The sequence below is a fragment of the Pseudophryne corroboree genome, chromosome 11 (assembly GCF_028390025.1).
Source record: "Pseudophryne corroboree isolate aPseCor3 chromosome 11, aPseCor3.hap2, whole genome shotgun sequence".
In the NCBI taxonomy this organism is placed as follows: domain Eukaryota; kingdom Metazoa; phylum Chordata; class Amphibia; order Anura; family Myobatrachidae; genus Pseudophryne; species Pseudophryne corroboree.
In genome coordinates, this window is record NC_086454.1 from 315833791 (window position 1) to 315846061 (window position 12271).

The window sequence follows — 12271 nt, forward strand, 5'->3', positions numbered from 1 at the left end:
CTCCCCAGTCTCCCCCACAATTATAAGCTGTGTGAGCACAGTCAGATATATACATAGATGATGCAGCACACTGGGCTGAGCAGTGCACACAGATATGGTATGTGACTGAGTCACTGTGTATCGTTTTTTTCAGGCAGAGAACGGATTATATTAAATAAAACTGCACTGTCTGGTGGTCACTGTGGTCAGTCACTAGTAAACTCTGCACTCTCTACAGTACTCCTAAGCTCCAGTAAATCAAGTGTCTCTGTCTCAAATCAATCTCACTCTCTCTCTTCTAATCTAAATGGAGAGGACGCCAGCCACGTCCTCTCCCTATCAATCTCAATGCACGTGTGAAAATGGCGGCGACGCGCGGCTCCTTATATAGAATCCGAGTCTCGCGATAGAATCCGAGCCTCGCGAGAATCCGACAGCGTCATGATGACGTTCGGGCGCGCTCGGGTTAACCGAGCAAGGCGGGAAGATCCGAGTCGCTCGGACCCGTGAGAAAAAACATGAAGTTCGGGCGGGTTCGGATTCAGAGGAACCGAACCCGCTCATCTCTACTGTACAATCCAATCTTATTCCGACAGATGTCAGAAATGCGCTGATCCCGTCTCACCCAGTAGTTCCTGTATTATATACAACACCAAAAATTCATAAGAATATGGTTAAACCCCCAGGTAGACCGATTATATCGGCCAGGGGGTCATTATTTCAGCCTGTAGCAATTTTTTTAGATGACATTTTTCAACCATACATTCAGCGTAATTCTCGATATCTGTTGGATACAAGTACATTGTTGAGGCGTTTAGATGAGTTACCTTTGTTATCAGAAGGTACATTACTCTGCACAATTGATGTGCAAAGCCTGTATACTTCTATACCCCATGTGGGAGGTCTGGCGGCTGTCACTCAGTTCTTAAGGGCTCAATCGGATTATGTTGGACCTGATATTCCATTATGTGTGCAATTGTTAGAAATGACATTATGCAAAAATTATTTCCTGTATGACGGGAAATTCTATTTGCAGCGACAAGGGTGTGCGATGGGGTCCAGTGTGGCCCCATCGTACTCGAACATATATATGTTTGGTGTTGAGGAGGAATTGCTATTTGTTGATACAGAGATTTCCAAAAATATAATTTTCTTTTGCAGATATATTGATGACCTGTTGGTCATCTGGCAAGGTACACGGGAGTCTTTGATGTCTGTCATTGATGCCCACAATAAGAGGGAGCACCCCATAAAACTTACATACCTGATTGCTGCAGATACTATTCAATATTTAGATGTTCAATTGACCATTAATAATGGTAGAATAGTAACATCACTTTTTTCTAAACCTACAGACAGGAATAATTTGTTACACTTTAAAAGTTGTCACCCATACCCTCTTAAGCGAGGTCTCCCCTATTCTCAATTTATAAGAGCTAAACGTATCACCTCAGATCCAGCAGTAGCGGCTGAACAAATTGATAACATGTCCCAAAAATTTAGGAGGCGTGGCTATCATCCCACATTGCTCAAGGCAGCTAAGACAAAGGCCTTAGCATTGGATAGACATCAACTTTTATACCACCAACAAGATCAGGTATCCGATGTTTGCATCCCATGGGTGCAAGAATTTAACACAGTGAGTAAGTCCATCAATTCTTCAGTTAAAAAACATTGGGAAATAATACAGTCGGACCCTGAGTTGAAATTGTATAACACCAAAATTATGCCCAGTTATAAAAGAACTAGAAATTTACGTGACATTCTAGTTAGAACAGATATCTTTGACCCGATGCCGCAATCCATCTTCTATGGTATAAGAAAGGGATGTTATAGATGTACGTGTACCACATGTCAGTTCCTTATACCTGGCGACAAATTCCAACACCCACATACAGGGAAAACTTACCATATCCAACATTGACTCACCTGTGGGTCTCGTTTTGTGGTCTATCAATTGATATGCCCCTGTGGGCTGTCATACATCGGCAAAACCGAAAGAACATTTAAGGAACGTATGGCAGCCCATAGGTCAGCTATTAAGGCAGCCATCAGTACTGGTAAAAGTGACCAACCAGTCGCACGTCATTTTAGCACTGCACGTCATCCGTTGACAACGGTTAGGTACAGAATGATTGACCAAATATTGCCTTCACTTAGGGGTGGCAACCGGGGGTTAAAATTATTGCAGAGGGAAGCACAGTGGATCCAAAGGTTGGACACTGTGGCCCCACGAGGTTTGAATGAATATTTAACCCTAAGTTACTTCAGATGAATTTATATGAGGGCAGTATTACATTAGCCATGTTATATTATCCACTTCCGTTGGATAAATGTATATGTTGGTTGATATATGGTTTATGCATAACTGTAATTATGGACGGACTGCCGAGTGCCGACACAGAGGTAGCTACAGCCGTGGACTACCGTACTGTACTGTGTCTGCTGCTAATATAGACTGGATGATAATGAGATGTAGTATGTATAAAGAAGAAAGAAAAAAAAACCACGGGTAGGTGGTATACAATTATGGATGGACTGCCGAGTGCCGACACAGAGGTAGCTACAGCCGTGAACTACCGTACTGTGTCTGCTGCGACTGGATGATAAATAATGATATAAAAAATATATATATATCACTACTGCAGCCGGACAGGTATATATTATATAATGACGGACCTGCTGGACACTGTCTGTCAGCAGAATGAGTTTTTTATAGAATAAAAAAAAAACACCACACAAGTCACACGACGAGTGTTTAACTTTTTCAGGCAATCACAATATAGTATACTACTAACTATACTGGTGGTCAGTGTGGTCAGGTCACTGGTCAGTCACACTGGCAGTGGCACTCCTGCAGCAAAAGTGTGCAACTGTGCACTGTTTAATTTTAATAATATGTACTCCTGGCTCCTGCTATAACCTATAACTGGCACTGCTCCCCAGTCTCCCCCACAATTATAAGCTGTGTGAGCACAGTCAGATATATACATAGATGATGCAGCACACTGGGCTGAGCAGTGCACACAGATATGGTATGTGACTGAGTCACTGTGTATCGTTTTTTTCAGGCAGAGAACAGATTATATTAAATAAAACTGCACTGTCTGGTGGTCACTGTGGTCAGTCACTAGTAAACTCTGCACTCTCTACAGTACTCCTAAGCTCCAGTAAATCAAGTGTCTCTGTCTCAAATCAATCTCACTCTCTCTCTTCTAATCTAAATGGAGAGGACGCCAGCCACGTCCTCTCCCTATCAATCTCAATGCACGTGTGAAAATGGCGGCGACGCGCGGCTCCTTATATAGAATCCGAGTCTCGCGATAGAATCCGAGCCTCGCGAGAATCCGACAGCGTCATGATGACGTTCGGGCGCGCTCGGGTTAACCGAGCAAGGCGGGAAGATCCGAGTCGCTCGGACCCGTGAGAAAAAACATGAAGTTCGGGCGGGTTCGGATTCAGAGGAACCGAACCCGCTCATCTCTACTGTACAATCCAATCTTATTCCGACAGATGTCAGAAATGCGCTGATCCCGTCTCACCCAGTAGTTCCTGTATTATATACAACACCAAAAATTCATAAGAATATGGTTAAACCCCCAGGTAGACCGATTATATCGGCCAGGGGGTCATTATTTCAGCCTGTAGCAATTTTTTTAGATGACATTTTTCAACCATACATTCAGCGTAATTCTCGATATCTGTTGGATACAAGTACATTGTTGAGGCGTTTAGATGAGTTACCTTTGTTATCAGAAGGTACATTACTCTGCACAATTGATGTGCAAAGCCTGTATACTTCTATACCCCATGTGGGAGGTCTGGCGGCTGTCACTCAGTTCTTAAGGGCTCAATCGGATTATGTTGGACCTGATATTCCATTATGTGTGCAATTGTTAGAAATGACATTATGCAAAAATTATTTCCTGTATGACGGGAAATTCTATTTGCAGCGACAAGGGTGTGCGATGGGGTCCAGTGTGGCCCCATCGTACTCGAACATATATATGTTTGGTGTTGAGGAGGAATTGCTATTTGTTGATACAGAGATTTCCAAAAATATAATTTTCTTTTGCAGATATATTGATGACCTGTTGGTCATCTGGCAAGGTACACGGGAGTCTTTGATGTCTGTCATTGATGCCCACAATAAGAGGGAGCACCCCATAAAACTTACATACCTGATTGCTGCAGATACTATTCAATATTTAGATGTTCAATTGACCATTAATAATGGTAGAATAGTAACATCACTTTTTTCTAAACCTACAGACAGGAATAATTTGTTACACTTTAAAAGTTGTCACCCATACCCTCTTAAGCGAGGTCTCCCCTATTCTCAATTTATAAGAGCTAAACGTATCACCTCAGATCCAGCAGTAGCGGCTGAACAAATTGATAACATGTCCCAAAAATTTAGGAGGCGTGGCTATCATCCCACATTGCTCAAGGCAGCTAAGACAAAGGCCTTAGCATTGGATAGACATCAACTTTTATACCACCAACAAGATCAGGTATCCGATGTTTGCATCCCATGGGTGCAAGAATTTAACACAGTGAGTAAGTCCATCAATTCTTCAGTTAAAAAACATTGGGAAATAATACAGTCGGACCCTGAGTTGAAATTGTATAACACCAAAATTATGCCCTGTTATAAAAGAACTAGAAATTTACGTGACATTCTAGTTAGAACAGATATCTTTGACCCGATGCCGCAATCCATCTTCTATGGTATAAGAAAGGGATGTTATAGATGTACGTGTACCACATGTCAGTTCCTTATACCTGGCGACAAATTCCAACACCCACATACAGGGAAAACTTACCATATCCAACATTGACTCACCTGTGGGTCTCGTTTTGTGGTCTATCAATTGATATGCCCCTGTGGGCTGTCATACATCGGCAAAACCGAAAGAACATTTAAGGAACGTATGGCAGCCCATAGGTCAGCTATTAAGGCAGCCATCAGTACTGGTAAAAGTGACCAACCAGTCGCACGTCATTTTAGCACTGCACGTCATCCGTTGACAACGGTTAGGTACAGAATGATTGACCAAATATTGCCTTCACTTAGGGGTGGCAACCGGGGGTTAAAATTATTGCAGAGGGAAGCACAGTGGATCCAAAGGTTGGACACTGTGGCCCCACGAGGTTTGAATGAATATTTAACCCTAAGTTACTTCAGATGAATTTATATGAGGGCAGTATTACATTAGCCATGTTATATTATCCACTTCTGTTGGATAAATGTATATGTTGGTTGATATATGGTTTATGCATAACTGTAATGTATAGTAATAGCAGTCATTGTGTTTAGTTGCAGCGCATATGGTTACCATGGTGATGGGGAGCACATGGATGACGTCACTCTTGACGTCTACGCCGCTGGGCGGGTGTTTGTCCCGTTTCCGGAATGACGGCGCCGCACACCTGGTGAGAGTTCTGTATATTTGTGAGTATTGTTTGTACTTTTTGTAAGCCTGAGGACAATGTATATTACATTGAAACGTTGCTGAAGTTCTGCCGTTTGTGTCATGATTTAACAAGCCGCCTTGGAGTGCCGTGCCATCATCCACTTGTATATATATATATATATATATATATATATATCTCCTATATATTTGCCTTGTGACTCTGTGCCTGCAGTTCTAACGCTGGGTGGAGTCACAGGGCTGGGTGGAGTCACAGCTCCTGCCCTGTCCCAGCATACCACTAGCAGAACGGGAACAGCAGCCACACAATCCCCAGCCACAAGCCACCAGGGGACGGACCCACCACAGTGCCAGGTAACCATGGCCACCTACACTCCAATGCCACCCGCAGCATACCCCCCTCCACCAGCTCCCACATGCAGCCACTGACGGCCCAGACCCGACGCATAACGGACCAGCACACACACCCGCTAACCCCACAGCACCGATCCCACCCGCCGCACAAGCCCACCATCTCCCAGACTCTCACACCCATCCGCAGCACGGACACGGTGGCCGGGCCGCATCACAGCCGACCAGACAGCCGCAGGCCGCACCACCCCTCTCGCCCTCCGCACACCCCCAACGCCAGCTCCCGCACTGCAGCCGCGCCTGGGACCCACTGTCCCGCCAGTTACGGCGCAGCATCACCCGCGCCTGACTGCTGCCTCCCCGTCCGTCTCCTGCGCCACCCGTCCCTCCTAATGTGTATGGCGGCTTCATAGGCCTCCCTGCGCCGCGTACAGACACCTGGTACTGTGGACGCTGCCACAACCTCACAGGTGAGAGAGTACATAGGCAGCACCGCGTCTCTGCGTCCCCTCCCTGCCTCTCTGCGTCCCCTCCCTGCTGACCCAAATCTCTGTGTCCCCTCCCTGCTGACCCGCGTCTCTCTATCCCCTCCCTGCCACCCCGCCTCTCTGCATCCCCTCCCTGCCGCCCCGCCTCTCTGCATCCCCGCCCTGCCACCCCACCTCTCTGCATCCCCTCCCTGCCGCACCGCATCTCTGCGTAACCTCCATGCCGCCCCGTGTCTCTGCGTCCCCTCCCTGCCACCCCGCCTCTCTGCATCCCCTCCCTGCCAACCCGCGTCTCTTTATCCCCTCCCTTCCGCCCCGCCTCTCTGCGTCCCTCTCCCTGCCGCCCCGCGTCTCTGCGTCCCTCTCCCTGCCGCCCCGCCTCTCTGCGTCCCCTCCCTGCCGGCCCGCCTCTCTGCATCCCCTCCCTACCGCCCCACGTCTCTGCGTCCGCTCCCTGCCGCCCCGCGTCTCTGTGTCCCCTCCCTGCCACCCCGCCTCTCTGCATCCCCTCCCTACCGCCCGCATCCCGCGTCTCTGCATCCCCTCCCTGCCGCCCCGCCTCTCTGCATCCCCTCTCTGCCACTCGCATCTCTGCATCCCCCTCTCTACGTCCCCCTCCTTGCCGCCCCGCGTCTCTGCGTCCCCCTCCCTGCCACACCGCGTCTCTGCATCCCCTCCCTACCGCCCCGCGTGTCTGCGTCCCCCTCCCTGCCACCCCGCGTCTCTGCGTCCCACTCCCTGCCACCCCGCCTCTCTGCATCCCCTTCCTACCGCCCCGCGTGTCTGCGCACCCCCCCTGCCGCCCCGCCTCTCTGCGTCCCCTCCCTGCCGCCCCGCGTCTCCTCCCTGCCACCCAGCCTCTCTGCATCCTCTCCCTACCGCCCGCATCTCTGCCTCCCGCCTCTCTGCATCCCCTCCCTGCGTCCCGCCTCTCTGCGTCCCCTCCCTGCCGCCCCGCGTCTCTGCGTCCCCTCCCTGCCGCCCCATGTCTGTGCATCACCTTGCAGACGCGGACACACAGTAACGGCAACACGCCGCACGCACCACGGCCGCACAGACCGCTGCCGCCCGCCCCACAACCTCTCTCATAGACCCGGCCCACACTGTACCGCCACACGCCATCAGCACAATGCCGCAACCCCCTCCACTTTCACATCCACGTCACCCGCACCTGTCTGTGTGCAGGCGCCCAGCCTCACGCCACTCCTGCCCCCAGCTCCACATAAAGTCGCTCCCCTACCCACAGCTCTCCAGGCGCCATGCCGCCTGGGGGAGTGCTCAGTATCAGGGCCAGCATTAGGCAGCTGCCTATGAGTCCCTGCCACTGGAAGCCGCCACGCTCCCGCTTCACTAACTTTTTACTGGACTGGGATCGGAGGAGGCTCCGGCGGGGGACCAGAGCACGCTGCAGCTGTGTGGGGAAGGGACAGCCTCGGGGGATGCCGGTCCACTGTCCACCTGACGGAGGCGCCGGGGAGCGGAAGAGGCTGCGCCCGCCGACCCCAACGTGCTGCTGTGTGAGGAGGTGACTCTCTCAGGGCCTTCTGTGGATAACGACACAGAGGAGCAGAGGAGGAGTTGTCGGCGGTGTACAGCATTCTGCAGCTGTGTGAGGAAGTGGCCATGGGAATGCCGGGGCCCAGCCCAGCCACAAGTGGTGAGTGCAGACAGGAGTACAGTCGCTGTGTCTGTATATGTCCATGCTGTACAGACCAGTATCATGCTGTGTGTATAGGACCCCATCCTCCACCCACTGCTACCCCCACAACTACGCCTCCACCACCCGCAGCACTTCCAGACCCCCGCCCCCATCTGCCAAACCACCCCACCTGCCTCTCTTCCACCCGCACCACCCATTCTTCTCCCACCCCACACGGCACCTCCCAAACCCTACCCCACCAGCAGCACCCCCCCCTCCCCCACCCGTGGCATCCACGCACCCCCACAACTGCGCCTCCACCACCAACGGCACTTCCAGATCCCCTCCCCATCCGCCACACCACCGCGCCTGCCGCTCTTCCACCCGTGCTTCTCCCCCCCCCCCGACACTGCACCTCCCAACCCCCTACCCCACCTGCAGCACCCCCCCTCCCCCACCCGTGTCATCCACGCATCCCCACACCTGCTCCTCCACCACCCGTGGCACTTCCAGACCCCCTCCCCCATCTGCCAAACCACCGCAACTGCCCCTCTTCCACCTGCACCACCCATGCTTCTGCCCCCCCACACGGCACCTCCCAACACCCTACCCCACGTGCAGCACCCCACCTCCCCTACACGCACCCCCACACCTGCCCCTCCACCACCCGCAGCACCTCCGGACCCCTCCACCATCCACCGCACCCCAGCAATCAACCCCTTCTCCACCCTCAGCACCTTCGGAACCCTTACTCCATCCCCAACAGCCCTGCACCTGCCCTTCCCCCACCACACCCCCTCTCCTCCACTATTCACACCGCCTCCAAATCCACTCTCCCATTCGCAGCCTCCCCCCCTCCCCAGCACCTCCCAACCCCCTCACCCATCTGCGCCACCCCCATCAACCCCCTTCCACCCGTAGCATCTACAGACACCCTCCCCCACACAGCAGCAAACCCCGCACCCCTCACTTCCCCACCCATGCCACCCACCCCTCCCCCACCCTCGGAACACCCACAACTGCCCCTCCCCTACCGCCCTCGGACCCCGTCCCCCACCCCACCTGCCCCTCTCCCACCTGCACCACCCATGCTTCTCTCCCCCCCCCACATGGCACCTCCAAACCCCACCTGCAGCATCCACGCACCCCCGCACCTGCCCCTCCACCACCCGCAGCCCCCTCACCCATCCGCACACCCCCTCCCTGCATCAAACCCCCTCCACCCGTACCATCTACAGACCCTCCCCCACACCGCAGCAACCCCCGCACCTGTCCCTTCCCCACCCGCGACCCCCCGCCCTTCCCCCACCCATAGCACCTCCGGACCCCACTCCCCCGCCCAACCCCACCCGCAGCACCTCCCAACTCCCTTCCCCATTCGCCCCTCCACCTGCAGCATCTACAGACACTCTCCCCCATTCACGGTCCCCCACACACCCGCTACATTCTCTACATCGGGCCTTGCAGCCGCTGTTCACGCCATAGCAAGAGGCAACGCCCCCATCACCATCCGCTGCCCTTATATTGCGCAATATTTTACCTCTAACAACAGTAGGAATGCAGGTAATACTCCATATAATCATATATTCAACCACACAAAGACGTGAAGGGGGCGTAGCCCCCTACGACGGTGTGAAGAGCGCCCGTAGGGTGCGATGAAGCACCTAGTATATATATATATATATATAGTGCTACACAGTCTATACCATACCTCCCAACTTTTGTCCTGAGGGACATTGGCGCGGCGTGGCCGTGGCCCGCTGGGAAAAGGGGTGTGGCCTCTGGGAAGCGGGCATGGCTTAACGGGAGTGCCGTGATCGCGAGCCATGCCCCCGGTTTTCTTCACTGAGGGGGCATGCCCAGCGCTCTGTGAGCCGCTGGCATGCCCCCTCTCCCTCTGACTACAGTGAATGCACAGTGTCTCTTCACCGCTGCAGCAGTGACAGGAGCCTCCCAACTGCCCCCCCCCCCCCCCCCCCCAAAAAAAAAATGGGACTGTCCCGCGAAAATCGGGACAGTATGGAGGTATGCTATACAGCTCAGTGTATTTTTCTGTGTATTTCAGTTACCCCATACCGACTTAATTCTCTGTTTGTGTCCTGCTTTTATTAGCACATAAATCAGGGGATTGGTATACGGTATTCTTATTGTCTGGCTATATTGTACTGTGTGCCCCACGGCTACATTCCTCATAATGTCTGCCACACAGGGCGGGAATTCCGTGGACGCTTCTGCCTCAGGCAGTGCTGATCCCACGGATTTACCAGGGGGGGGGGGACTGCTGCTGGGGACGTGGGTGCTGGGTCCCATACCTCTCCCACTCCACCTGTAGCTCCCGTGGCCAATCAAGAGCCACCTTGGGCTGCCTTCTCCTGTATGTTAAATACATTGGTAACATGTCTTACGCCACCTGTGGGACTGCCTGTGCCATTACAGCCACAAATTGTCCCTGTAGCAAATCCGCCTTGGGCGGACACTCTGTCTGCCCAGATACAGAATTTGAATAAATCTTTGGTTAAACAGAAGCCCTCACCTCAGCCCTCTGGGGCCAAGGGGCACTCCAAACGTGTGGTTTCCTCCTCCCAATCCACTCATGTTCGGATACTTTGAATGAGGATGGGGCTTATACTGATAGTGGAAGCTATCATAATGGTTCTCCAGATTGATGATGAAGCAGAACCCACTACTGTGTCAAAGAAGACTGATAAATTCAAGCATCAGAAGGTGGTTAAAGTTGTTTTCCCTCACTCTGACAGTTAAATTGACATACGTCAGGAGGCATGGGCTTCACCAGGGAAGAAATTCTCCCTCTTTAAGAAGATGCTAGCTCGCCATCCTATCCCTATGGAGTTGAGTACCAAGTGGGAAACTCCACCTCCAGTAGACTCTCATGTCGCACGGATTGTGGTGTTCTCTTCTCTGCCCGTCACCACTGTCACTTCATTGAAGGAACCGACAGATAAGCATGTGAAGGGATGCCTGAAGTGTATTTTCTCTTACGTCCTAGAGAATGCTGGGGTCCATATTAGTACCATGGGGTATAGACGGGTCCTTCAGGAGCCATTGGCACTTTGAGAGTTTAACAGTGTGGGGTGGCTCCTCTCTCTGTGCCACTCCTACCAGACTCAGTTTAGAAAATGTGCCCGGAGGAGCCGGTCACACCTAGGGGAGCTGTACAGAGCTTTCTTAGTAAAAGTTTATTTTAGAGTTTTTATTTTACAGGGAGGCTGCTGGCAACAGCCTCCCTGCATCGATGGACTGAGGGGGGGAGCAGTGTCCGCCCTGCGGGGTCTGAGCCACTATCTCCGCTGACTGGACACTGAGCTCCAGAGGGGATAGATCGCTCCCCGCCGCAGGGGAATGCTCACCCCAACAGCATGCCGCCACCCCCTTGCAGAGCTGAAGTTTGTAGCGAGTGAGTCACCGACCCCCCTAGCAAGCGGGGGGCCAGTGGCGGCTACAGGGTAGGAGCGCAGTACTAACTGTGCTCCGGGAGGTTCAGCGGTACTTAGGTGCGGCGCTGTGAGGGGCGCCCTGAGCCGGTGCCTTAACCCTACACTGACCTGAAAGCCTGTCGGTGTCTGCGGATCTCAGCCAGCACAAAATCCTCAGGCCAGTATAATCTTGGAAGAGCGAGAAGACAGCGCCATTAAGGGGGCGGAGCTTCTCAGAGTGGACCCAGCAGCGTTCAGTGCCATTTTCCTGCCTGCAGACACGCTGCCAGTGGAAGAGCAGTCCCTCCAGGGCACCTCCAGCTATCTGTATGGTACCAGGGGGTTGTAGAAGGGAGAGGAGGCTGTGTAAGACTGTGTCACCTATTAAGGGACTCAGTCAGCGCTGGTTAAGGGTCTCCCTATACCTATATAGCGCTGTGTGTGGGTTGGCTCCAATCTCTGTGTCTCTCTGCCATTCTTGGGGGGGGGAAATCTGTCTGCCCTGTACCCTGTGTGTATGTGGGGTGTACAAGCAAACATGTGTAGAGACTCTCTCATATGCTGCAGAGGATTTATCTTCTCAGGAAGATCCCATCCCATGTAATCAGGATTGCACTGTTGTAGCGCAGATCCCAGCTAGAGAACCGGAGTGATTAGCCTCTCTTAGGGGGGCAATTTCTCAGATTTCTGAAAGGGTTGCAAGGACTGAGCATGCTACTCAGGTATTGCAATCCTCTATGGCAGTATGGTCCGATACTGCTCCCTTGGGGCCCCCTGCGGTACATTCTCACAAACGTGCTCTTTACCAAATTATGCAGGATGACACGGATACCGATTCTGACACCTCAGACGGTGATGTGTCGAGGGGGACGGCATCACTTGCTATGGGGGTGCAGTTGATGATTGAGGCCATGTGGGATGTGTTACATATTTCTGACACACCTC

The 12271-nt window shown here is 52.5% G+C and overlaps 1 long non-coding RNA gene across 4 annotated transcripts in view; it reads left to right on the forward strand.

The window, feature by feature from the left end:
- LOC134969593 (uncharacterized) overlaps window positions 1-12271 on the forward strand; it is a 640552-nt gene that overhangs the window by 118654 nt on the left and 509627 nt on the right. For 3 of the 4 annotated variants that reach the window (XR_010189505.1, XR_010189503.1, XR_010189502.1), the window contains exon 1: window positions 5305-5415. The exons of the other annotated variant lie outside the window; for it this stretch is intronic. This is a non-coding gene — a long non-coding RNA (uncharacterized LOC134969593). Of the gene's footprint in view, window positions 1-5304; window positions 5416-12271 lie in introns of those variants that run through there. 4 annotated transcript variants of the gene reach the window in all.